At 39.4% G+C, this 27,341-nt stretch overlaps 1 protein-coding gene across 5 annotated transcripts in view; it reads left to right on the top strand.

Moving 5' to 3' along the window:
• IL1RAPL1 (interleukin 1 receptor accessory protein like 1) overlaps positions 1–27,341 on the top strand; it is a 670,572-nt gene that overhangs the window by 141,272 nt on the left and 501,959 nt on the right. The gene's annotated exons all lie outside the window — the stretch shown is intronic.

Here is a 27,341-nt window from a genome sequence, read left to right as displayed (position 1 = left end):
TTTTATACCTTTCATAGATGTGCTTTATGCATGGAGATATATAAGCATATTCACAGTTGCTACATTTTTAAAAACATCTGTTCGTAGGCATGCTCAGAAAAATTGAAAAGAGCAAGTATAAGAAAAGGCCTGCTGGATCAGGCTAATGATTCATCTAGTCCAGCATCCGGTTTTCCACAGTGGTCAACATGAATCTTTAACATGTTTATCTGGAAGTCAAATGATACAAAATGGGGAAAGTAAGTCCAATAACTCACCTTTGGGGTTGTGTGCAGTGGGATTTATCCTAGGTAAGTGTGCATTTATAGCTTCCTTTTCTTACCTTAAATCTGGCTAGTGCACCACTTAGCATTGCAGCTGTTGAAAAAGTCTGTTGTGAAAGAAATGAACAGACTAATTTAAAATGAAGAAGGCTGAAGGTCGTTTCATAAACAGAAAACTCAAAGTGGAAAATGGCTGTCCTTTATATATGAATATATTTCTGAAGTGAAATGCATACTAGGATGCTAAAGGAGCACTTCATAAATGGTACATTCACATCAAGCACTTATCTAGGGGAAAATGCTATTATTAAAAGGAATATTGATGAGCTAGATAAAACTTTGAGTGCATATGCAAACAAATGTGATTTTCTTTCCCTTTTATTTTTGATCACACATTATATTAATACAGTTTATATGAGATGCTGGTATATTTTAAATCTCTTGCCTTGACAGATCCCCTCCCACGATCACATTTTAATTTATTTTCTCCTTGTGTGATAAGTCGTACACTGCATATGGGATACCAGAAAATTACCAGAGGTATATAGAGGAGGAACATATTCTAAATATGATGGAATGGTGCAGTTGCAGTTTTAGTCAGTGTGTCTATCTGAATATCTTTAATGCCTTAAGCTTCTGAGCAGATGCACTATAAATCTTTTTCAAAATGTCTTTCCTGATATCTATTGTATCAGTCAGCTGAGTTATTTAATATTCTACTAGTCTACACAGCAGACACATTTACAATTATTGTATTCGCCCTAGAGCATTTTATGAAGTTGGAGATCATGAAAGATTATATAACTACTTTATTATACTGTAGGACTTAAAAACTAAGTATATTTTACCTTTAAAGCAAATACATACCACTTGTTGGGATGCTGTCAAATTGCTTTGTTTTAAACGATGTCTGTGTAACAGAGAACATTGCTTCCTGTAGTCTGGAAGGGAAAATGGCTAAGCCAGTGGTGGCCAAACTTGGCCCTCCAGCTGTTTTGGGACTACAACTCCCATCACACCTAGCTAACAGGACCGGTTGTCAGGGATGATGGGAATTGTAGTCGCAAAACAGTGGGAAGGTCAAATTTGGCCACCACTGGGCTAGGCCATTGGCAAAGTGACAGGTTGTCATTTTGACTCCTGTGTACACAGGAGATACTGTGGAAGCCTCCTCTTGAAAGCTTCCAACTATTTGCTTGCAATTTCTTTGCCTTGTCATAATTCCATTGTATTCTTCTGCAAGGGATCTGTTACTTGTACTGACTTATGGTCTGTCTCTTTAAGAAACATCAAATTTTGAAGTAACATTCAGCTTCGCCTGTTTTTAATAACATGCTACAATGATTAAATCATTGTGACTTTTGTTCTGTGATTGTCTCAGAGTTAATGCTGTGCATGCATATGCAACTAAAGATTCAAACTTCTATATGCATATTTATATTGGATGTGCTAAATTTCATTGTCAACCAATGGCTTGCTAGCTGAGTTTCTCATGGGGAGAAACTGTTGGCTGTTCACAGGTGCCTTCTTCATATGCACATTTGTGGAGCAACATGCAGTTTCCATCATGGGGAAATGGGCCCTGCTAAGAATACATCTGGAAGACAGTAGGGATTGTTGGAACAATAATATCCCCAGAGTGTAGATTGCACCACAGAGCAGGAATTCCGTATTTACGCAAATATAATGCGCCGTTGAATCTAATGCACACCTTGAAACCAAAATAAGTATTTGCTATGCCAGTGGTGTTTTTCAAGCTTGCAATTGAATCTTATGCACCATCAAATCTAATGCACGCTCTAATTTCATGACATAATTTGACCAAAAAAGTTGTGCGTTGCATTCGAGCAAATATGGTAGTATCTTGACAAGGAAGCATTAATTCACCAAATTCAGAATAAAATACATAGTGAGTAAGTAGGCTTCAAAATCAGGTAGATAAATATACCTAAATTATAGCCCAATCTGGTTAATTTCTATCATAAAAAATGTATTTGCTACTTTTCATATATCTACAAGAAATACAGTAGGAAAATAGTGATATTTTATTCCATATATATTTCAAATAAAAGATGAAATTTTATGAATTTCAAATACATACATTTTCAATACTCTGTTAGTAATGTAACACCAGACTGAATATGAATGGTGATATATTCAGCCTCTTGGCACCTTTAATGTTGACTATATTTTATTTTAGTATATGAATTCTTCCATAAATGTGCTGACTAAAATAATTTTAAAATGAATGAAGTGCAAAGATCAAGTAAATTATCTTTGCTGCACATAGTGATAAGCTGCATTGGCAATGTAAAACAAATTGATTAATGCAAAATATAGATTTCTGTGGCCTTGAAATATCTCTGATTCAGGAATGCTTCTAAGAGTTTTTCCATACAGATTTAGAGCCTATGATTTGCCCACCAGAGTTGATTCATCTTTTATTATGCTTGCAAAGAGTCAGCTATCTTAAAGTTTTACCCCTTTTTTGATATCACCATCTTACTACTCATTTATTCATTGTTAGCTTGTTTTAAATGAGAACTATATGAATCAGACTTATCCCCATGTAATGACTGCCCAAACACTCTCCCATGATGTGCTGACATTATACAGTTCAATTTATTATGGATATTATTTCCTTGCCAGTGCCACAGCATGTAACCATATCTCCCAACTCATAGCTGAATAGGGCAGTTACTTGTGCATTGCCAAAAATGGAAATTCAACACCCCAAAAGAGGACAAAATAAGAATCAGTTTGCATAAAATGTGTATACGCTAATTTGTAGGTGTAAGCGCAATTTAGATTTTTAAAAAATCATATATTTTAAATTGAAATACATTGCATCTCACCATAATGAGGAAGACTCCATTATGAGGAAGACGCTGTGCAGGAACTAAGTGTTGATAGGAAAATTCAAGACACTTGACCTACCATAGGGTTCTTTATCTTTAAACTCCTTGTGGACTGAGCACCCCTTCAAATAGAGGACTGCCCTATAACTGGAACAGTGTGATATTTAAAGTGTGTTCTAGGTAAGCACAAAATTCCTAGGAAGCTTTACAGCATTATCAAGGTCAGTAATGATGGACATATTTTGCTAGAAAGTAGGGCTGGGATCTAACTAAACAAAATGCTAAATGTATTGCCAATCACTTGTTTTTTTGCTACTGTGTAATATTAAGCATGGAGGTGATCTTTATAAGAACCACAGTGTGTGGAAGGGTGAAAGCCTTGAATTAAGTAATATATAAATTAAGGCTAGAGTATACTGCTAAGTTGCTTATAAAAAATTCAAAATCAAGGTGCGCAGTCCAACTTAAATGTAAATATCCATAGTTAAAATACACAATAAAACAGTGTCATTAAAACAATGTAAGTCAAAAGACCAAAGCAATAAAAATAATGCCTGTATAAAGAGGTGTGTGTTTATACCTATATATAAGTTGGCAGGGCTGTCTTATATTTCAACAGGGAGAGCTTTCCATGACACTGGCACACCAGTGAAACAGTCTGCCTCCATTACCAAAAGCCCATAATCATCAGGTCATAGCATGATTTATTAGTTTTCATTTCTTTATCTCCATACCCTCCACAGGCAGTGGAGGGGAAGTCAATCTTTCAAGTAACCTGCTCCAGAGTTGTTTAGGGCTTTGTATGTAACAAGACCTTCAAACGGACTTGGTAGCTAATAGGTAGACTGTGATAATTCCTTGATACCGATGTGATAAGTGCTTGGTAAAGGCCACTACTCCTCACATGGGATGTGGTATTCTATACCAGCTACAGCCTCTGGACCAGCCATAAGGGAAGCCCCAAATAGAGCTCAATAGAGTGGTCTAAATGTCAACTTACCAGTGCACAAGTCATAGGGCCCAAGCTCAGAAATGCACCAGCTGAAGCTGGTGATAGGTGGTCTTGTCCACGAAGCCCACTGACTCTGGGCGTCCATGGAGAAATATAGTTATAAAAGCACCTCTACACTGTACACCTCTACACTGTACAACTCCATATGTGTAGAACAGGCAAATCCCCCATTTCCCAGACCTGGAGCCATTCACCCAAAGTGAGTCTCATAGCATTATTCAGTGTATTGGTCCTCATCCAGCCCACCACTGTGTACATATCTGCCCTTCCCTCCCTAGCCAAGATCTCCATTACAGTTCTAAACACCCACACATACACTGCAGATAGCAATAAGAGAACGGCTTTTGTCACTGTGATTTAGCTTCATTCTTTTGCCACTAAGAATTGGGAAAGGTGCCTCTTTGAGGCCCATCTCATTTTTGTGTATTTTTAGCTATATTTCTATTTCCACATTAGTATCACAAATTCCACGTTAAAATTTTACATCTCCCAAAATACATCTATATTTACATGTATACTATTATATGTCAATTTACAGACTGAATTGGGCATTTTGATATTGGTTAAGTTCACAACATTCAAAAAAGTGCAAAATGTGGTGGGTTGTTATGGTCCAATCCATATTAGTTCTGAGAGTTGTGGGTCAGGTACTTTCATACAAGGATTCATGCAGATCAAATTAAATCAGGCATTCCTATTTTCCACAGTGCAAAACCGAGACCTGAAAGCATAAGTATGGTGTCACCACTGCTAAAAAGACACTAGCATACACATTTACTGAGATATTGGTAGAAAACCTTTCCTATATTTTGATTCAAGCTGACAGTTTAAAACTATTAGAACTGTCAGTGGAAGGTACCAAGGGATCCTTCTAGCAACACTATGTCCTAGAATAGTTCTCCCTAAGCCATCCTCCCTCCTACAAATGCCTTTAAGTTCCTGTGTAGGTGTCTCTTCTCTCTCCCCACCCCACTTTTGACTTCTTTTAAAGCTGGCAACCAGATATATTGTAACTCAATAAGGGTGTTGTTGTTGTTGTTTCCAAAATAAGCATTGCTTATGGAATGCTAGTGCTGGTAAAAAAATAAAAATAAAAAATTCAGGTGTTAGATTTTCCTTGTTAGGTATAGAAAAGGTAGTACATAATTTGAAGCTTGCATCTTTGGTTGTTGTGATGCATGGTTCCTTGCAGGTGATATTTTTGTTTCTGTCTTTTTTTTCTTGAGGAAGAATATGATTTTTTAAAAATAATAATAATAAAATATTCAAGTAACTCAGCCTGAAGAAACAGCCATAACACTTCAGTGTCAGCAACAAAAAATGTAGCTGGAATGTTGGTTTAACTAGAGGTGGCTTCACTGTGTTCTTGATTCCTTATGCTATCTTCTGCTATGACTGCCTTGGGGTGTTAAAAATATCCAAAGCCATCTTCACAAGTGTGAGAGGGTAGAGAGATTATAGATTCCAGTTCGTACAGAAACTGTGATGACATTATTGAGTTCACAGCTTGACTCAAGGCCCTAAATGCAGCATGAAGGAGACTTGCTTAAAATCAGAATCTTAGTGAACATGCCTTTCAAAGTCACCTTTCTCTTGTAGGCCACATAAGACGATTGAAAGGTTTGGTTGTGTGAATAAAATGGAATCACTAAAGTATATTTTATCTAGATTCTATTCTTGATCATCTTGTACAAAATACTCCAAAAAAAATTAAAAAAAAAATCAGACCACAGCATAAAGCAGGTATGTGGTTGGGAGGAAGTTAATAAAGTAGTTATTTAGACTGCTTCCAAGATATAAATGAACTGGTAACCAGCTAAGGCTGTGGCAAGAATCAATCTAGAGTAAGTCGGTAAACTGAGCAGAAGAAAACAAACAACCACCTTCATCGCCCATTCACCCCATTCAAGAAGAAGAAGAAGAAGAAGAGTTTGGATTTGATATCCCGCCTTTCACTCCCCTTCAGGAGTCTCAAAGCGGCTAACATTCTCCTTTCCCTTCCTCCCCCACAACAAACACTCTGTGAGGTGAGTGGGGCTGAGAGACTTCAGAGAAGTGTGACTGGCCCAAGGTCACCCAGCAGCTGCATGTGGAGGAGCGGAGACGCGAACCCGGTTCCCCAGATTACGAGACTACCGCTCTTAACTACTACACCGCCCACCCTCATTTTTTGGCTTTGTTTTATTTTGCATGTGCTAGACAGGGGCAGCTGAAATCATTTAGCATGTATGACACTGGACTTTACGTACCTGGTCTCCCCAGTGGAGCAGCACCACAAAGAAGTTAGCTATAGATGGCAGCTTCAGTCATTGGATCGGGGGCTCCAGCACCAGCACAGGTGAAAGAAAAGATAACATGAGGAATCCTGCTGGTTGGTCAACTGGCTTGGTTCTCTATTTAGAGCCTAGGTAAAGGTAAAGGTACCTCTGACTGTTACGTCCAGTCGTGGACAACTCTGGGGTTGCGCGCTCATGTAGCTCTGTAGTTCGAGGGAGCCAGCGTTTGTTCACAGACAGCTTCCGGGTCATGTGGCCAGCATGACTAAGCTACTTCTGGCAAACCAGAGCAGCACACGGAAACACCATTTACCTTCCCGCTGGAACCTATTTATCTACTTGCACTTTGACATGCTTTCGAACTGCTAGGTGGGCAGGAGCTTGGACCAAGCAACGGGAGCTCACCCCGTCACGGGGATTCGAACCGCCAACCTTCTGATCAGCAAGCCCTAGGCTCTGTGGTTTAGACCACAGTGCCACCCACGTCCCGGTACATTTAGCGCATCTATTTAGAGTCTCCCTCATCGGTATGCCCACACTGCCCTTGCATGAGAACGTATACCTTCTAGTCACATTACTTATGCATACAGTTTGTAAGCTGGTAGATGACTGTACCACACATATTGGCCAGCTGCCAACAGACAGGGGACCAGGGGGTGGTTGCTTGGCTCCACTCTCTCTGTCTGTGTGTGCATTGAGTTCTCTGCAATAAATTCACTTACTCCTTTGGTCAGCTTTTGAAGACTAGTCAGCTTCAATGCTATCCATCTTTCAATGGGCACATGTTTTCTAGATGTTTAATTCCATTATATAAACTCACCTGTTACCTGCTTGGTATCTCAGCATGTCCACACATGGAACACTCACTTTACTAACAGGGGGGAAATGGTATGAAGCAGCTTGCAGGGAGGTCTTCTAGACACTCAAGAATCCCAGCTCTCAAAGGGAAAAAGCCCTTACAATGGCAGAGAGGTTTTCGAGAATATGATAGGAAAGTTTTCTGAAGCACCAGACATAAGAAAACAAAGGAAGGCATGTAATTATTACACTTTTCAACTTTACCGATTTGTAAGAATATGTTTTGGAGACTAGCTGTATTTATCTGTCTGTCTGTCTGTCTGTCTGTCTGTCTGTCTGTCTGTCTATCTATCTATCTATCTATCTATCATCATCATATTTTTATTTTTATTTTTTTTTATTTTAGCACAAGTTCAAAATATTGCAGAGTATGTACAACACAGTCATCAACACTTTATCTTATGTCCCACTTGTGAAAATAGTTTGTAGATTATAGTACAGTAATGCCAGAAGTAGTTAAGTTGGAGGGACGGATCTTTAAAAAGTATAATACTTCTTAATTAACATCAGTGGAAGCATCAGATTTCAACACACACTTCTCTGCAAAATATTCCACAATATTGTCATACTATTTAATACAATTTAACAAAATGTCATACAATTTAACAAAAAACTGGATTTCTGTAGTGAAATTGCTGATATAACATTCTCTGTTTACTGCTCTGGGAACTTCCATTCCCTTATATGTAAGTTCAAGGAGTTGGGAACCATAGCATAATTAGAGCATTCAAACCTTTGTTGCCCCTTCCAGCCATTTTGTGTCAACCCCTGTAGTTCTATAGTTGGAAATAGAGGAGGGTGAAAGGGTCTGATGACTATTCGGCATGCTGTCTTCTTCCATATAGGTCATGGCATGCTGTGATGTGGGACCTTTGCTCAAAGTAAATTATCTAAATTAGAGACTAGTCGGTGTTATTCTCTAAGGAAAATTAGAGAAATCCAAGCAGAATGTAAGTTTTTGGGTTTTTTTTTACTTCTGGCTATTTCTAAATTATCTTATTTCATAAAGCATGCTGTGTTTTTAATAATGTTATAATTTCATATTAGAAAACTCAGATTAAGTTTTTTAAAAATAAATAAATGTTTTATTTAGCTTTGATATTCAAAATGTCAAAATAAATAAAAAATAAACTGGCAAAATAATTTGATGAGGTGACACAACCACACTGGCTTGACTCTGTACAATTAAGTTTACAGATTAGCGGCTTGTAAACTTTTTATACGTGTCTGACATTGAACATAGCCAGTGACATCTATTTAATACTTAATGTAGAAATTAACATTAAACTTCAACTTTTCCTTTGGATATTAGCTGAAAATATTATAAGAAACCCTAATTATATTCTTATGGACAGACTAATTGGTACATCTTTGGATGTTGCCATTCTGGGATAGAAAGGAAGCATGAGTCACTTGGGGAAATGAAGTGAAGGAGGAGACATGTGTTTAATGTCATCCTTTGCAGAATTACCTGCTTATACCACACACGATGGACCAATCTTGCTAAGGTTGGTTGCACTTAAGTCCCATTGAAAGCAATGAGCAATAAGCAAATAGTTTCTGCTAATTTTAAGCCTCATTAATTTCAATGGGATTTAAGCATGACTAATTTTCCCTGGATCAAGTCCCATATCTTCCCACCTGAATGGTAAATCCTTAATTTCTCCCTCATCCTCGTTTTGTATCTGTTGCAATTTATATGGCTGATTCAAAACACTGTCCTTGTTTTGGGGCTATATAAGTATATTTTATCCATGTTTTGGGGATATCATTGAAAATGGAAGAGCAAAATGACTGCTTCCCCTTGCTGTCAACACAATCTGGTGATATTCTCTCTCTTTGAACGCCGCAAAGCCCTAGCAGAAATGAATTAAATGTTTTTCATGCTCCACCCAACTGATTTCACTCCAAACTAGTTGTTGATAGTTCAACATAGCATTTGACTGTAAATACATTGAGCCCTTCTGAGTTCTGCTGACCACTATGAACTAAGCTAGCACTTTATAGCTGTTAAATACCAATTACAACAAAATCAAAGGCATGTTTTACTGGGGATGTTTTGAAAAGTGTTTGAAAGGTGGCAGTGAGATCAGGTTCCTAGAAACTACATCCATCAATAGATGCAAGGCAAAATGCAGGCCTCTTTTCTCTCCTCTATTGCACTCAACCTCCTTTAGTCCAAAATACAGATATCATGATGGCAGTCAAAGTTATTGAAAAATCATTGTCATGCACTGCTCAGGGATACAGCCGGAGTAAATAAATGATCAACTAATATCCACAGAAAATGTAATTCCAGGTTGAGGTTTCTGAGCAGTTAAGAAATTAAAGATGACTTCTACGACAATGAAAATCAATGCAACACTCATGCATGCTGCATAAATTTATACTCTTGCTTGTAGAACAGGGAGGGTGTTTCATTTTAAACTCTTCCTGCGTTTAAAGTGCAGCTTGTAATGCAACACGCAAAGACTATGCACTGGCGGAGGAAGAGGAGTGGGGGGGAGAGCACCGCCCCCGGCAGCTCGATCCCCAGGGTGCCATCGCGGCTGCTCCCCCGCCCACGCTGGACGCCCATGCAGGTGGCGTGCCACTCTATGCGGGTGGCATGCCCCACCCCGCCCCACCCCTGGGACACGTGCCTCACCCCTGGGCGTGGGGCGCGCATCATCCCTGCCCCCGCCTGCTCTCCGTCCCCCAGTGCCGGAGCAAGAAGCTCTGTCACTGAGACTATGCACACCCATTTATGTACATACGGCTCTATGAACTGTGGCTATTGGGAGGAAGTCATATGACAATTTTATCACACTGAATTAAATTTTCATAGTCATTTCTGATGTAGAGAGGGATCAGACCCCAGTAGCAGTGACTGGCTTTGGCCTTTTCAAATTTCTGTGCAAGGCCAAACTTGGTCTCCACCCCCAGCCTCGCCTTCCATTCTAAGTCATTGTTGTAGGGGGCCCTGTGGTGACTCTTGGCACCCAATGTGGGCACACTGGTTGTGCTACCCAAAATCTGCCTCTGCTAGTTGTGGGGCACTCCAGGGTTTAATGGGGATTACTATTTAAGAATTTATTATGTGAAAAATCTCTGCCTAAGATCCTGGTGACCCACAATCACTCAGAATAGACAACACAAAATTAAAGAAAAACACTGTCCTTTTATAATGCAGCTCCCTATGTCCCTAGAAGTCAAAACTGAAAGGAGTGGATCGGGTGCTTGGGCCAATTAAAAAACAAGTCACTATGAAGTCTCTACTGAAAAAATATTTCAAGCCTGTAGAAACTTCAAGATTACCTTTTGGAATTTTTTGAAAGACATTAGGCAAAATGACTGGCTAAGGAAATAAGAAGCAGCAAGTGGCAGAAATGACATTGGCAGAGGCAAAGAAAAAGGCAGCATAGTATCTATAGAACAATGTGTCTGTTTCAGTTCTGTTACTGTTTTCTTCCAATCAGAAATTTAGTTCTCCACGTTTCTGCAGCAGTTAAAGCTGGTTAGCATTCAAGTCTGAAATTTTCTTAATAAATTCATTTTTGTATGCTGTTTTGACAAATGTACATTTTTTTTGCAAATTATTTTCTCTGATATAATGCATTTTGTATGTTGTCCTTAAAAGTAAATATATTAATGAAAACATTTCCTCCTAATAAAAATATTTTTGTAAACGTTGCTTGGAGAACTGCACCACAAAATTCAAAGAAGCATGGATTTTGAAGGATAGCTGTGTTTTCATAGAATCACAGAACTGCAGAGTTTGAAGGGATGACAAGAGTCACCTAGTCCACCCCCCTGCAGTGCAAGAATCTTGTGCCCAACATGGGGCTCAACCCCATGGCCCTAAGGTTAAGAGTCTAATGCTTAACCAACTGAGTTTTGTTTCTTGTGTTGTTTTGGAGAGTGTGAATTAAATAGTTTCACTTTTTAATGAGAACTAGATTGAATTCCTTCCTCAGAGGGAGCAGGGATAATAATACCTTTCCCCTCCCCTTTAATATGTCATTCTCTCATACACACAGAAACTGATACAGATGAGAGATCCCTCCACATTCCTGGTATTATTCTGCTTATTCTCTTGGAGTGGTAGCCAAGAATGGGGCATTGATGAATAGTCATGAATTTAATATGCTCCCATTTAATATGCATAGTACATGTGTCGGAGCTGGAGATCAGCTGAGAGTTCAGCTAGGCTGCTCCCTGTACCCTTAGGCATCAGGGCTGGACTGTAGGGAAGGAATTCAGGTGCAGTCTCTCTAACTAGTCCAAGGGAGACCTGTTTGCCTTGATGGAGAGGACAGCAAGCCAGCACTGGGCAAAGCACATGTGGGCCTTCGATTTAGGGATTGTTGGATCAACTGCAGAGCTCTTCCTCTCTTAACAACCCCCTAAGTTTCCTTTCATTATTGACTGTCTCTATATATGCCGAGTTAAACCTAGGAGGTATGTATTAGACACAGATATACAATGACGATACAAAAGGAGCAGTTATGCAAATGAAGGGAATGCGTACTGAAGAGATAAATACAGATGATTGTCAGAGAAGCTGAAGAAAGTCCAAAAAGAGATAATTTGTTAAAATTTGGATAAAAATGTACAATTGTATTGGAAAATTAATAAAAATTTATTTTTTTTAAAAAAGGAGCAGTTTGCACAAAATGCTATTCTATGAAGGTTTCTAAAATAAAAATCCTTAGGAACACTGAGTTACAAGAAATAACAGAAGCATTTTTGTCACTCCAGCATCCTTAAAGACAATGCATCTGTTAACTTTCATTTGGCAATTTATTCCATCTCCCAGCACCATACCTTCAGGCATTATGCAGCAGAGCCCTCTGCATGCCTTAAATCTATAAGTCTCCTATGTTTTTTCACCAACAGTTTGGAGGCAGTCATGCTTCTGTCTGAGATATTACACTGGATTGGCACCCCTCCCCCCGGCAACATATCTCTAACTGCATAGTCAAAAGAGGTAAAATCTTGGGCCATGATGAAAAGCATGGCAGCCTGCTGCTATGATGATTGAATTGAGTACTGTTCTGGCAGCTGAGCAATCCAACAGTGGTCATTATAACTTTAATATAGAGAATTGCTGCCTTGGTCCCAGACAATGAGATGGAATATCCCTAAGGAAGTCCATTTTATTAGGCTCCTCCTGTTGTTGAAATTGTGCAGCATTTTGAGTTTGGACTCAACTCTTTGTCAAACATAAAAGCTCTATAATGCAATTTTTGAGAATACGGTGCTTTCATTTGGTCTAATAGTTTAGTTATCCATTGTATTCTGATGTGGCACACTGCCACATGGAGTTCTGAAGGCATTAATGTCCTAAACAGCATTTAAGTATGAGCACGGGGAGTGTTGTTCTTTCCTTTAAAGGTTACTTTTTTATTCTTGTGTGAATTTTGAGATGATTTCAGGCATTTACAGCTGCACAACACATTGGAATTTCTGCTTCTGAATACGAATTGAATATGATCATGCTCCGCTATGAACATGATCACAGATAAGGATAAGTCTCCTTGTATGTCCCAAACTTGCATTTGGCAGCTGCACCCAAATTCTGGAATTCCCAGCCTTGCACCCTCCTTGATGGCATGAAGTTCTTCCTGTTTCTCTTTCCTGAAGCTTACATCCCTTTCTCTGTTTGACACTCCAGAGCATGGATAGGCAACCTAAGGCCCGGATGCTGGATCCAGCCCAATGGCCTTCTAAATCTGCCCCGCGGACAGTCCAGGAATCAGCGTGTTTTTACATGAGCAGAATGTGCTATTTTATTTAAAATGCATCTCTGGGTTATTTGTGGGGGCTGTCTGGTGTTTTTACATGAGTGGAATGTGCCCTTTTATTTCAAATGCACCTCTGGGTTATTTGTGGGGGCTGTCTGGTGTTTTTACATGAGTGGAATGTGTCCTTTTATTTCAAATGCACCTCTGGGTTATTTGTGGGGCATAGGAATTCGTTCATCCCCCCCAATATAGTCCGGCCCCCCCACAAGGTCTGAGCAACAGTGGACCAGCCGCCTGCTGAAAAAGTTTGCAGACCCCTGCTCCAGAGGGTTGTCTGAAGGGTTAGTTGTGAATGAGGAAACTGAATTAATTTCTTTGGATAATGTTTATAGATGCTGTTCTTAGTTGTTTTGTTCCCCAACGGTGTTTTGCTCTTTGTCAAATAATTTTATTGTATGTTTTAACAAATTTGAACTTTTAGGAAAACCATGATTTCCATTTCTCTTACCCAGATAATAGTTTTTGTTCCATGAATACTGTGTCATTGTTCGGCTACTATTGTTCTTTTATGGGGATGGGATGCTACCTTAAAGTAGTTTGGTTTTCTAAAAGAAATTGTATGCCCCACACAAACTTCTTATGTTACTTCTTCCATGTCCTCCATCATTCAGCAACGTCATACATTCAAAGCACTATTGTACCATTGTTAATAGTCATGGAGAATCCTGGGATCAAAACTGTAGTTTGTTAAGGGTGGTCGACCTATGAGGTCAGCACCCTTAACAAACCACAATTCCCAGGATTATTGCGGGGAAGAAATTACTATTACAGTGGGATAAGAATCCTTTTAGGAATGTGGGTGGCACTGTGGGTTAAACCACAGAGCCTAGGACTTGCCGATCAGAAGGTTGGCGGTTCGAATCCCTGCAACAGGGTGAGCTCCCGTTGCTCGGTCCCTGCCCCTGCCAACCTAGCAATTTGAAAGCATGTCAAACTGCAAGTAGATAAATAGGTACCCCTCCAGTGGGAAGGTAAACGGCATTTCCATGTGCTGCTCTGGTTTGCCAGAAGCCACATGACCCGGAAGCTGTACGCCAGCTCCCTCAGCCAATAAAGCAAGATGAGTGCCACAACCCCAGAGTCAGCCACAACTGGACCTAATGGTCAGGGGTCCCTTTACCTTTTTAAGAATCCTTTAAATGTATGGTATGGAAGGGACTTTCATTCTTTTATGTGCATATTCTGTTGTTTTGTAAATTAATAGATATGATGCATACATGGAAGCATACATGGAAGCAGCAAAGCAGTTGCATACTGAATTATTGTGGTGGGTTTTACAATTAAACAAAGCAAGACTGAAGAATGTTGAACAGATTTTAAAATATACCATATACTCTTGTGTCAACTTTTGTTTTTACCTCAAGGCTGGGACATTTGAAGAAACAATGACTAATAGAAGAGGGACTGTATAAATAACTTCTGCCTTTTTCTTTACTTTAGTTTTATGTCATGCTCCATTCCATTCCATTGACTCATGTGGTAAAAGCAGATTCTTTTGTGCAGGCTTGTGTGAGGAGTGATCTGTAGCGTGCAGGGGTGGCATTAACAAGCAGACAGAATCATATGCCATCTAGTTCTGTTATAATAAGAATGCAAAGTCTGAGTACAGTCCAAGTACTAAGTAACATATATTTTAAAAATTAATAGGATCTACATTTCTGAGGGAGAGATACTAAAGTTCAAAAACTTCCATTGGGGTAGCTGTGTTAGTTGGCTTAAACAAAAGTATTACTGGAATAATAAGTTGGAAGTGGCAGAGGAATATAAAAAGGGCAAAGCTTAAGCAGGGAATATGAGAGAACTGTGCTCTATCAGGCATGAAAGCACAACAAAATTGATTTCTAAAATGTGTTTAAAACGAATTTAGAACAAGCATCCTTTTCAAAATACAAAATTATAAACAAACTTTAAAAAGAGAGCAAAGATCATGTTTAAAATTACTTAACGTGCTCAGTAAAAATTGTAAAACACATTTGTACAAATGGAAGACTTCTCAGTGTATTGTCAATAGGATTGTGACAGGATTTGTGACAAACTCTTACCTTTGTCTCTGATTTTGATCTTAAAGCATGCAAAAATTTAAAAATACTTAACAAATATGATAAATAAAGTAGTAGCAGTATGTACTAACATAGTAGCATAGCACAGCAGCAAAAACAAAGCACTTTTATCAAGCCCTCTCTAAAACCAGCTATCCAGACCAGTAGAATAATATTCTACTCACACACACATTTTTATATATCATGTGTTGCTATCTAATCTATATTCTTTATGTTTATGTAATAATTGTTTTGGCTTTTGCATCATCTGCTTTCTTTTGCATGACCCCCTAAAACATAGGTAGCTTCTCACATTTTGACAAGCTTGCAGCACCGTTGTTTCCTGCCCTCTTATGCTGGTCCAGACTATCCTCCAGCTCCTGTTTTTCTTTACTTTATGGATATGGTGGTTTTTAGTCTCCTTTTTTTTTGCTCTGCTCTGCTCTGCACCTTTAGCTTATTATCGGTAATCAGCTCTGGAGCTAACATGCTGTGCCTTTGCCTTGGTTGGTATAGTCACACCAATGCAGTTTTTGATAGCTGAGAGACAACAATAGGTTTCTCCTAGAGAGTGAAGCTTTTATTGGGGCTCTGTCACTCAGTAGTTGCATCCTTGAGCCCACTTATGTCCTCAACCCTTCACACCTTTTTACCACAAAAGCAGACTCAAGTAATATATCTCAACAGAAATCTTCCTCCTGTCTACAGCCGTCAGATCCTGGCATGCCTTTTATCACCAAAGTGCAGTTATATTCACAACTGGCCCAGTGCTAAAATAACACTATTACTAGTTTTAGCCAACTGAACAATCCTCAAACCTCATTAGTATGTAAAAGCACCGGAGAACAGAGGTGGATTTAAAAACAATTAAAAAGATGACACAGGGAGACTGGAGAGAGAAGTTAATCTCTTAATTGTGCTTCCTCTGGGCACCCCCTGCAGACTCACCATGCCTTCCGGGGGCACTGCAGTCACTAGAATTTGAATTATATTGTCAGTGAGACAGGAGAACCACTCAGTAGCGTACAAGCAGCATGGAAGAAAAGGAGTATCAGCTTTAGATAACAGATAAAAACAAAATCCCAATAGTTTTGCCTGCTAAAATATCAGATAAGATCATCCACAGTGAGAGTTTTTAGTCACACTGAGAGTTAGGAGACCCATTTATATTTGTGCAGCACATGCTATTCTGTACTGTTAGGCAAATGACATTTTCTGTATTCAAAAATACTTCAGACAATATCATTTGTTAGATTGGAGACAGTATCAGTTTTCTACTCTCTTTTTTTCCTACTCTAGCCTTACGGCTTCTTAAAAGGAATAATTTTTATTATCCAGTGAAATGGTGTTCATACTAATTCTGATCTGTGTATCATTTCATTCTGTGGTAAGGGTTTTCAAAATTAATTGGCTAAAACATGGGACCTCAGCCTCCCCAGACACTATTGGACTACAACACCCATCACCCCTGACTATTTTCCATGCTGACTAGGGCTGATTGGAGTATTGAGCCATAAGTTCTACACATCATTCACCATAGCTCAAAACATGCTTTTCACTGGAGACTAGGTTGACCAGTGAATTAGTTTGTATGGGAACCAAGGAAGGTAGCGAACAAGCTTCTCATGCCAAGTATCCTAGGTGAAAGGTAAAAGACCCCTGGATGGTTTAGAAAAGTCAAATTTGACCATTGTGTGGCACTCATCTCTGCTTTCAGGCCAAAAGGAACTAGCATTTGTCTGCAGACATCTTTTCTCGGTCATGTGGCCAGCATGATTAAACCGCTTCTGGTGCAACGAGAAATGATGGCAGAAGCCAGAGTGCATGGAAACACCGTTCACCTTCCCACCGCAGTGGTACCTATTTATTTACTCACGCTGGTGTACTTTTGAACTGCTAGATTGGCAGGAGCTGGGACAAAGCAACAGGAACTCACCCCATCACACTGATTCAAACTGCTGACCTGTTGATCAGCAAGCCCAAGGGACTTGGTGGTTTAGACTACAGCACCACCTACATTCCCAAGTGGCCTAGCAGTAACTCTGCTTACCATTTCCTCCCTTTTGCGGTGTGTGAAATGGCTGAGCCAGCGAAAGTGTCCACCAGTGAACAGAAGGAGGGACCTTCTTCTTGGTTATTCATACATGCTACCAATATCTAGCTGTTTCCTACTGGAGAAACACATGCTTTGTGCATGTGACAAACACATGCTTTGCATGCAGAGCATGCCATGTTTGCCTATTGAATCCCTGGCATCTCCAGTTGTTTTATTTACTCATTTCATTCTATGTAAAATATTTCTAATCCACTTTTCACTGCTAGAAGCAATCAGACTACCCCAAAGCCTACTACTTAGTAAAACCATCAAATAACACCAACAGTAACAATAAAGCCTAATGACAATAGACTCTTAAGAACTTAAGAAGAGCCCTGCTGGAACAGGCCATGCGCCCACCTAGTCCATGCTTCTGCTCTTAGAGTGTCCAACCAGATGCCTTTGGAAATCCTGCCAGGAGCCAACAATTCACCCCAATGCCTGAACTAATGGATAGGCATTTAACTGGTGCCAAAAACTCATCATAATTTGTGCCAGGCTTATTTGGGAAGGGGTAGAATTCCACAGGTGGAGCACTAGTACCAAGAATGTTCTGCCACACATCACCACATATTGAATTTCAAGTTAAAGAATTCTAGCTTGATGGAATGGAAACACTCCTATGAGTCAGAAAGACAAGACGGAAGTGAAACAAAGGGGCACACGTGGAGGAATAATCAACTTCCTCTTACCTCCATCTGTCTCCTTTCCCTTCTTATCTTGGCAGGATGATTGTGCACTTGGTTTCTATAACCCTTCAGTTTGTCCCATTTGGCTGTCACAGTCCAAAGCTAAAATTAAGTGTAAACAGTAAAAGTCTTAGAGGCAGCATTTCTATTTTCATCTGGGCCTCTGGACCAGTTTATATATGATGCAGGGAAGGAAGCAATAGTGACTCATGCTTTTTCGCTCCCTCCTGCAAATTGCAGGTCTCATTTCATATATTAGAGCATGCATGAAAAGAGAAACCTCAATCCTTCTGTTCTTTCTTCCCCTCCCATTGACCTATTTGTAAGTAACATATTAAGGTTGCAATTCTAAACTCACTTTCCTGGGAGTAAGCCCCATTGAATTGAGTTGAACAGAGATGGTCAGGAATGCAACATCTAGCCTGTCATGACTACAGAAATTCATGAGAAATGTGTTTCCTGAGACCACAAAATGCTAATACTTAGGACTGAGCAGCCATAAAAATTATCTAAAGCAAATTGTAATCTAAAGCAGTTTTGCGGAGTGTGATCTTGCACAGCACCCCAAATGGCCGCCAGGATCTTACATGAAGAAATGGGATGTTCCTCCCCCCCCCCCTGAATTGTTGGTGGGTATGATATTTGAATAGACATTTGCAATACTTCTGTCACTGCTAAAGATATTTGGCCATCTCAGTGTCTCCAAAAGCTTGATGATATTCACCAACATTAAACAAATCCAAGGAGACACAAAGGGGTGGGAGCAAGGATGTATTTCAGTTTCTATCATTCCCAATTCTTCATTTCATTATACTGTAATGGTGCTTGTAAATTATTCATTCTAATCATGTGCTAGCGTTTTCCTGGCTGCATCAGAGATTAACACATCATCCAGTCAGAGTTGATTTGCTTGTGCTGTTGATTATTCATGGGTTACTCAAATGAACTGAAGGCATCATTATTGATTATTTATTTATTTATTTATTTATTTTCGGCAGAGGCTTTCAGACTCAAACAATGCATTTCTGATTGAGAGTGAGGCTTCTGTCATCTGTAATGAAATGTTTGAGTCTGCGTCTATTCAAGAGTGAAAAATGTGACATAGCATCTTAATTTGTGTGCCCCTATTGTAAAAAGAGAACAATAATAGGGAATATAATCCTAAAACCAAGAAAAGCAATTGCTCCAAGTGACCTTTACACTCAGTACTTACGAATATAAATGACCATGAATGTTTTCCCTAATTTTTATTTTTACATTAGTCAATTTTCACTTTTGGCTCTGTTGACCTAGTCTTAGGCATTGAGGTAAAGTTAATTAATAGTAAAGCTGGACCTATTTTAGGAGGGGACATCACCCATTTTATGAAACTGAGAAGTGTGAATTGAGTAATTTTTTGGTCTTTCTTCTGTAGATATAAATTTGGCACCAGCCAATAGATCTATCATTACAGAAGACTGTAAAATTTCTATTTCCATGTTTCATCAAACACTCAATAATACAAGAGAGCTTTAATCAATACATAATGAAATACATACTGCACCATTACTAGCTCAGATTTTGCATCATTTCCCCCTAAACAGCAGGTTAGAATTGTCCATGGCAATATTGCTCTGATTTTGTTTAACTAAAAATAGTCCAGCATAGTTACATTTCCCCTTTAAAATGTAGACATTTGTATGTTTTGGTTTTCAATATAAATTGTATGCAAAGCAGAAGCAGCTGCATCAAGGCACTACTAATGTTGATCAATTTTATTACAACTGATGTAGATGTATATGACATTTACTGTTCTAATAGCCTATGGCTTCACATAGTATATGTTAAAATATGTGATGCAGCAATTTTATATTAGAATTTAATTGTTTTACTGATTTGCCTGCAGCAACTTTAAAAGAGGTTTGCACTTGCATCAGAGTTATTACAATTCGCTAATATTCTTCTCTCTGTGAGATGCATCTATATGCAAATGAGCATTCCACTTAAGCATATTCACAGTCTATAAAAATGCAGCCATCATCTTGGAATAAAAAGGGAACAGTAATATAACTTGACATTCTGTTTGTTTTCCTATTTCTATATATATATATATAGAGAGAGAGAGAGAGAGAATGCATTTATCTTTCTGTTAAGATATACTTTTTCACTTAATAACCCCAAATCTTAAGACTTGTTCTATAAATAAGTTGACAATTTTTGGGATCCATGGCATAAAACATAGAGAATGGTACCTTTTCAATCCACTGCTGGTGTTTACCTGTTGTGGTTGATGATATGTCTTCTGCCTAAGTTTTTTGAGGACATTAGTTGGGGTTGGTTCCTCAATACACCTTCTTTGGTATCTCTTCCCTCTCCCTTCCCATTGACAGATAGGTAGCCGTGTTGGTCTGCCATAGTCAAAACAAAAAAAAAATTCCTTCCAGTAGCACCTTAAAGACCAACTAAGTTAGTTCTTGGTATGAGCTTTCGTGTGCATGCACACGTATCTGAAGAAGTGTGCATGCACACGAAAGCTCATACCAAGAACTAACTTAGTTGGTCTTTAAGGTGCTACTGGAAGGAATTTTTTTTTCCTTCCCATTGAGTGTACTACCATTTTGCTACCAAAGGTAAAAATCTATTATCATAGAAAGACATTTCAGGAGACAGCACAAGCCCTACACTGCTGTTGTCTAGCCATCATTTTAACTGCTTCAGTCTGCTTTATGTGGGAAATATTCACAAGCAGAAATGTAAGTCATGCCCTTTCCTTGAAGCAGGAGAAGGGGCCTATGGAAATGAGCTCATGTCACAGTCTGCTTTTAACTTCATTTTTGTGGTCTTTTTCATGGTGCACCATGAATGGTAACCGTAGATACCTTTACATCACTGGAAGCCAATACAATGGCATTATTTTCATTTAAACAGCCTATAAATAATCACTTTAACAACATGTAGACAGGTAATTCGGCTGGATCAAGCAAGTCATTCTTTTGGACATAAGCACAACACGTCAAATATATCTAGAACTCTGAGAACAGCAGGATATGTACCCCAAGGCGTGCTTGCTGTGTCTCAAATTGAGAGAAAATAGGAAAAGATTAGTTCTTTATATGTTCTTAACAAAATGTCTTTTCTGTTGCAAAATGCAATGCAATTTTAATAAGAAAATTAATATGATCAGAATATATCTGCTGTAGTTCATTTCAAGCAATACTTCAAGTGTAATATAGAGAACTGCCTTACGTTTATAAAAAAGTCATGTAAACTCTGAAAAAGAGAAGTATGGAGAATGTATAAATAGCTCAGCATTGAAGGCTCCTCTCCTTTAACATTATACTGAAAAACTAGGTCAAATCATTGTTTTTCAGTGAAAGTAGGCAGATGCAGTAGGCTTACAGAGTGTGGAATCTTCCCATAGCCATAAATTTATTATTGCTCAATACTGTGCATAATTCAAATTCACCTGTCCTTTATATCTCAGTGGTATAGGCATTTTGATTAGATAATGGAAGCTCTAATCACAAGCAATTTTTAAAGGTGTGTGGGCAATACTAAGTACAAAACTATAATATTTCTCAGGAAGAGGAGCAAAGTAATGCCATGGAAGTTAATCTTCAGTCTTTGGGAACATCAAAGCTATAGATCCTGGGAAGTTATTCAGGTAAGAGATTTAGAAAGATGTCAATTATTGCTAATTTGAATGTCTTATGGTCATGTTGCTTAAGCTGTAGTTGACATTTCAGTAACTCATACCATTAGGAATTAAACATTGGAGCTTTTTCAGCTAAGCCATGGCACTGCTGAGCATTATGTATGAACCTGAGCTCATAGGGTTTGTTTTTTGTTTTTATTTTTTTAACCAAATAAACCATGACCTGTAACCAAGATTTGGTCTAGGTTTACTGTATGTGGTCTGGTAGGGTGAGATAGATCACAAGTCCAAGTTCACACATAATGCTAAACCAAACCATGCTTCAGCTTTATGTAGAACGGCAGCAACAGGAGGAGAGGAGAAGTGAATTTCACTCTGTACCTGCACAAGTACCAAGATTTTGCTCAGTGTACCGTGCTTGCTTGTCCATGCAAAGCGTGATGTTGAGGAAGGACTGCTTGGTGTCCCAAGTGTCCTCAGATATCCAGCATGCAAAGAGCAGCTGGGGAAGTACTTCATGCTTGTATGCCCCTAGCTCTTATCATCACAGAACACACACTGCCTAATTCATTCAGTCCTTCCTCTGGCCCACTACTGAGATGTCTAAACTCATAAATTCTCAGAAAACCTTCCTGACCCACTTCTTTTTCTTATGCTGAGGGAGAACTGGCCAGTTAACCCCTAGCAAGGTTAAATTATCCACAGGCCAATATCTCCCATTTACCCTCTTTCAGGGGCTCCTTGTTCCTCTAATGCCCTCTTGTCTCTTTCCCTTCCCCTGAGATATTTATCAGTCCCAGTCTTTACTCTGCCTTCTTCTCATGTAGCCTGATCTCACTATCCTCAGTCAGACTTTCAATTCTACCTCCTTCCAGCTAGCTTTCCTTCCCTTACTTTCAAAGTCACAGCTATCTTCACTCTCAGCTCCCTATCTGCCTCTTTCTCAGTGTGTAACAGGACCAACATTTTCTTCTTCTGCAGTCCTTTTTTCTGCTCTTGATTCAGGAATTTCTCTGGCATTGCTATTTCCTGCCTCCTCCCACCTTGTGGTGTGCCTTGCTCCTAGCCACGTCCAAACGCTGCTACTGCTGTTTCATCTCCCACTCCTCACACTGAGTCATAGTTTAGCTTAGCATTATGTGAAATCAGGCCACTGATGTGGAAATATCTGCACTCATTGCTTGCTTACATATGAGCAGGACCAGGAGAGTGATTTTCATTTTGTGTATGTGGACATGTGCTACTAATTCATGCTTGGCCATGTTTTGGCTTAGCATTACATGCAAACTAGAGCAGTGTAATATGATTCCATCTGGCTGAATTAGTCAGTGTTCCACTATATATAAAACAAATTCATGCAAGTCAAGTTTTTATTTTGTGACACTGAATTGTTTGTTTTTCTTTCATGATAATGGTGAACAAAGTATGGTTTATTTTTCTAGTTCCATGGCTACATTTATGTTTCAGTTCACTTTATTTTTAGGACTTGAGGACAAAAGTGCTAATTATGTTTCAGTTCATTTCACCATTATTTGATTGAAATAGCGCAACTGAAAGTTTCCTGGACTACAGTGGCAGAAGCTAATTACTTTGAAAGCCAGATATCTTTTTTTTCTGGGGGAAATGACACAAGCAATGTGTTCTAAATTGTTTTTGCAGATGAATCAGAGGCTAAAATTGTAGCATGTGTATAGTAACTGACATTGTGGTTACCACAGTGGGTGGCAATTTCTACCCTTGGAATAGTTTTCCCCACTGTAGGTTATTTTAAAATCAGAGTTGTTGTTGTTGTTTAGTCATTTAGTCGTGTCCGACTCTTCATGACCCCATGGACCAGAGCATGCCAGGCACTCCTGTCTTCCACTGCCTCCCGCAGTTTGGTCAAACTCATGCTGGTAGCTTTGAGAATTCTGTCCAACCATCTCGTCCCCTTCTCCTTGTTCCCTCCATCTTTCCCAACATCAGGGTCTTTTCCAGGGAGTCTTCTCTTCTCATGAGGTGGCCGAAGTATTGGAGCCTCAGCTTCACTATCTGTCCTTCCAATGAGCACTCAGGGCTGATTTCCTTAAGATGGATAGGTTTGATCTTCTTGCAGTCCATGGGATTGATCAGATAGATTCATCAGCTCTGAATCTACTTGTACTTGTCCTCCGCTCTTCCTCAATAGCATGTTGGACGCCTTCCGACCTGAGGGGCTCATCTTCCAGTGTCATAACTTTTCTATGCCTGTTGTCTTTGTCCATGGAGTTTTCTTGGCAGGGATACTGGAGCAGCTTGCTGGTTCCTGCTCCAGCTGGATCACGTTTGGTCAAAACTCTCCACTATGACCTGTCCATCTTGGGTGGCCCTGCACGGCATAGCTCATAGCTTCTCTGAGTTATTCAAGCCCCTTCGCCACGGCAAGGCAGTGATCCATGAAAGGGGTACAGAGTACAAGTTTCCAAAAAAGCTTTTTAAAATGCAAGTCAATATCTAAAATCTACTTAAGTCAGCCTAGATGTCTTCAAACTTTTATGGGGTTGGATCTAGACATGTCTATCAGCCTGGTTTTATGGGATCCTCACTTTCCTCTGCCATCCTGCGCCACAGTTGACCCCATTCAGCATTGCCTCAAGATACATTTTAGTACTAAAAGGCTGCCAATGGAAGCCAGCCCCCGTTGACATGCTTAGCTCTAAATCTAACACATGGTATTTAGATAATTTTAGAGTTGTGGTCATTAATCTATTTTTTCCAGAATAGCTCTATTTATTTCAATGGCACTTCTCAAGATTGAGCAATTTGAGTAGTTGTTTCCTGCTAAACTAAAAAAACACAATATTTTACAGCATGTCAGTGCAACAACCATCCAAAGCATTTCAGATACTCATGAAGCCTAATAGGAAGTATGTTTAATTGAACATAGTGTTACTGTTTAGACTGGTGAAAACAACAGACAGGGTACTTCGGATGTGAATCTGCTTCAAATGATCATATTTCAGGTTCATAAACCAATATAGTAACAAGACTTTTTTGTCTACATGTAGCAACTGTATTCACACAAGAGGAAATGAAACCAGGAATACTACAATTAGACATAGTTTCATTCAAGCCAGGACACTATGTTTACTAGATACAGAAAAGGACATGCGTTTTCATATACGTCCAGGTCTCGAGAAATCTTGTTTAGGAGGGGCTTCACTCTCAACTTTTTCAGCACATCTGGCACCACCTTGACACAAGGAGGCATTCCTGGACCTCTATTGTCAATCTCTTCCAATCAGCCATGATGAGCAATGAGTGAGGCTACATGTGCTCAGAGAGACTGATTCAAGTGTCTCATTCACTTTCTTGGGTCATCAGAACTGAAAAATCTGCAAAATCTGACTAAGCAGGTGCTCTGGATGCCTCCCCTGGAACTGCATCAGTTTTCAAGTTGTTTAATATCTTCAATTATTTCAAAGCCTTGTTTCAAACAGACTGGAAACCATGCTTAATTAGAGGTTTGCTGGTTTGCTCAAACTGTGCTTGAATGAGTGAAGATGCTGCATGTATGGGCAAAAGCTTTGTTCATTTCTCAGCCTGCTAAGTCTGAATACAGTGGACGCTCAGGTTGTGAATGTGATCCGTGCAGGAAGCACGTTTGCAAACCCCAGTGTTTGCAAACCGCAGTGTCGTGTCTGCGCACACATGGGTTGTGATTTGGTGCTTCTGCACATGCGCAAATTGCGATTTAGCGCTTCTGCGCATGCACAAGCAACGAAACCCGGAAGTAACCCGTTCCGGTACTCCTGGGTTTGGTGCGGTGCGCAACCCGAAATCACGCAACCCGAAGCGTCTGTAACCCGAGGTATAACTGTATCTGCTTTGTCTCTACCATGTCCTTACCTGAGATTTCATGATACACTCCCACTAGTCTCTCCCTGTGTTTCTTTCAACACAGTGAGACAGCAAAGGTTTTATCCATTTTCTTTCAACATTGTGAAATAATTAGTTGCCATTTCTGAGGCTTGGAGCTTGAGGGAATGTGGGTATGCAGAAGTGATATAAATCACTTCTCTGATGAAAAGCTAATCATATTAATAAGCAAAGTCATAAAAATCTGGACATGTTCCTATATCAGCTAAAACATATTATGACCATTCTACATTAATAAATCCCTTGAAGATATCCACTGACTCTCTCCTCATCTTTCAGAAATATGGATTTTAAAAACCACATTTGTTTCGGCAATGCTATTCGTTTTTCCTCTCAGTTCTTCTTGATACTTTATTCTTTCTTCCTGTTTTCTTAGAGTGAACATTTTGAAAGTTATTGTGTTATGAATTTGCAGTGTGGGAGTGGGGAATCACCCCAAATAATCTCTAGAGTCAGTGAAGGGTTAGACTTTCAGCAAACTCATAAATTCATTAATTTAGCAAGGGCTGGAAATAATACCATCTAGCTTCCTCATGATAGTGGTAAGCCATTGGCAGAACATAAGACTCTCTGACCAGTAGCTTTTGGGGTAGGATTACCATTGACGTGATGTAAGCAAGTGAAAAAAAATGTCTTTTGCAATGGGCTTGAGAAACAGAGGTTGGTAGGACGTCTCAGTTGGGGGGGGGTGCGGAGACTGGAAGCAGAAGGGGAGGAGCTGTTTTCTGCGAACTCTGCTGGGAAGGAAAGGTAGGAAGTGGGAAGACTCCATGCGGGGACTTAAGGGCTGCAGCACAACGTATTACAGAGAGACACAGGCACTTAGGATGGCTCTGTGCTGCTGGGAAGGACAAGCCTCTTTTGAGTTGTAAATGCTGAGAACTCTCCATAAATACTCAGGTGTAAATATGTGTGAATAAACCATATTTCATAAAAATACCAGTGTTAAGTTGTGGGTGAACATATCAGACGACACAGCGATTCTTCAAACAGCTCTTGTTTATTCACAGGCCAGAACAGAACTGAACTGAAGGGTTCAGCCAGCCTGCTTATATAGAGCTCCACTACAACACAACTGTAACACTTTCTGTAACTATCCAATCACTGAACGTCACTTTCAATCCCTTATTTGCATATGTGGACCTGAGTGAAAAGTATCTACAGTATCCCCCTGCTGGCCCAGGGTGAGAACGTCAGTACATAACAACTAGTCTCTGACATGCCTTATTCCAAAGGAACACAAACCCTGGTTAAGTGCCAAGACGCCTGGAATCTTGCATTGCTCGGTAGAGAATGGGGTGATGTGTAACAATACTTTCCCACTTGTGTCTTAGATCAATTTCTGTACGTCATTCCTTTGCTTTCTTTTTATGTTTCAATCCTTTTATTATAGGTTTTCCCATATATTTGATATTATACTGCAATGGGTCCAGTAGGATATGTTCAACAGAAAAAAGATCTGTGCGCACAACTGATGCTGAAAACCAGATATCCCAAAAATGAAATACTGAATCCTATTGTAGCATGTGATATACGACTGAACAGAGTGTTCGGGTTAAAGAATGAGTACAGGCACATCAAAAATAAGTCCATTCATGATTTTTACATTATTTTACATTATTAAAAAAAATGTGTATGCTATTTTCTAAAACAAAGAGGGAGGGTTGTATTAAAATTAAAACAAATTTAAAACAAATTTACAGAAAGTACATAAAAAAACAAAATGGAGCAGCAAAAGATGCTCGCATATGATCAGTACAGAGGACTCTGCTAAGAGTGACACATCCACACATGGTTCAACCTGTGAAAACCTGAAACAGTCTTCTCTGTCCCTGTAGCACAGTCACATATGCATCATTCAGTAGTTCCTATCATTCTCCTTCCTATAAGGAATTTGAGGGACTCTATACTTCTCCTTTGTATAAGATTTGCTA

This window comes from Podarcis cretensis, assembly GCF_951804945.1.
Source record: "Podarcis cretensis genome assembly, chromosome: 4".
Taxonomy (NCBI): domain Eukaryota; kingdom Metazoa; phylum Chordata; class Lepidosauria; order Squamata; family Lacertidae; genus Podarcis; species Podarcis cretensis.
The sequence above is the reverse complement of the archived record's forward strand: the minus strand, read 5'-3'. Positions and strand labels throughout refer to the sequence as shown.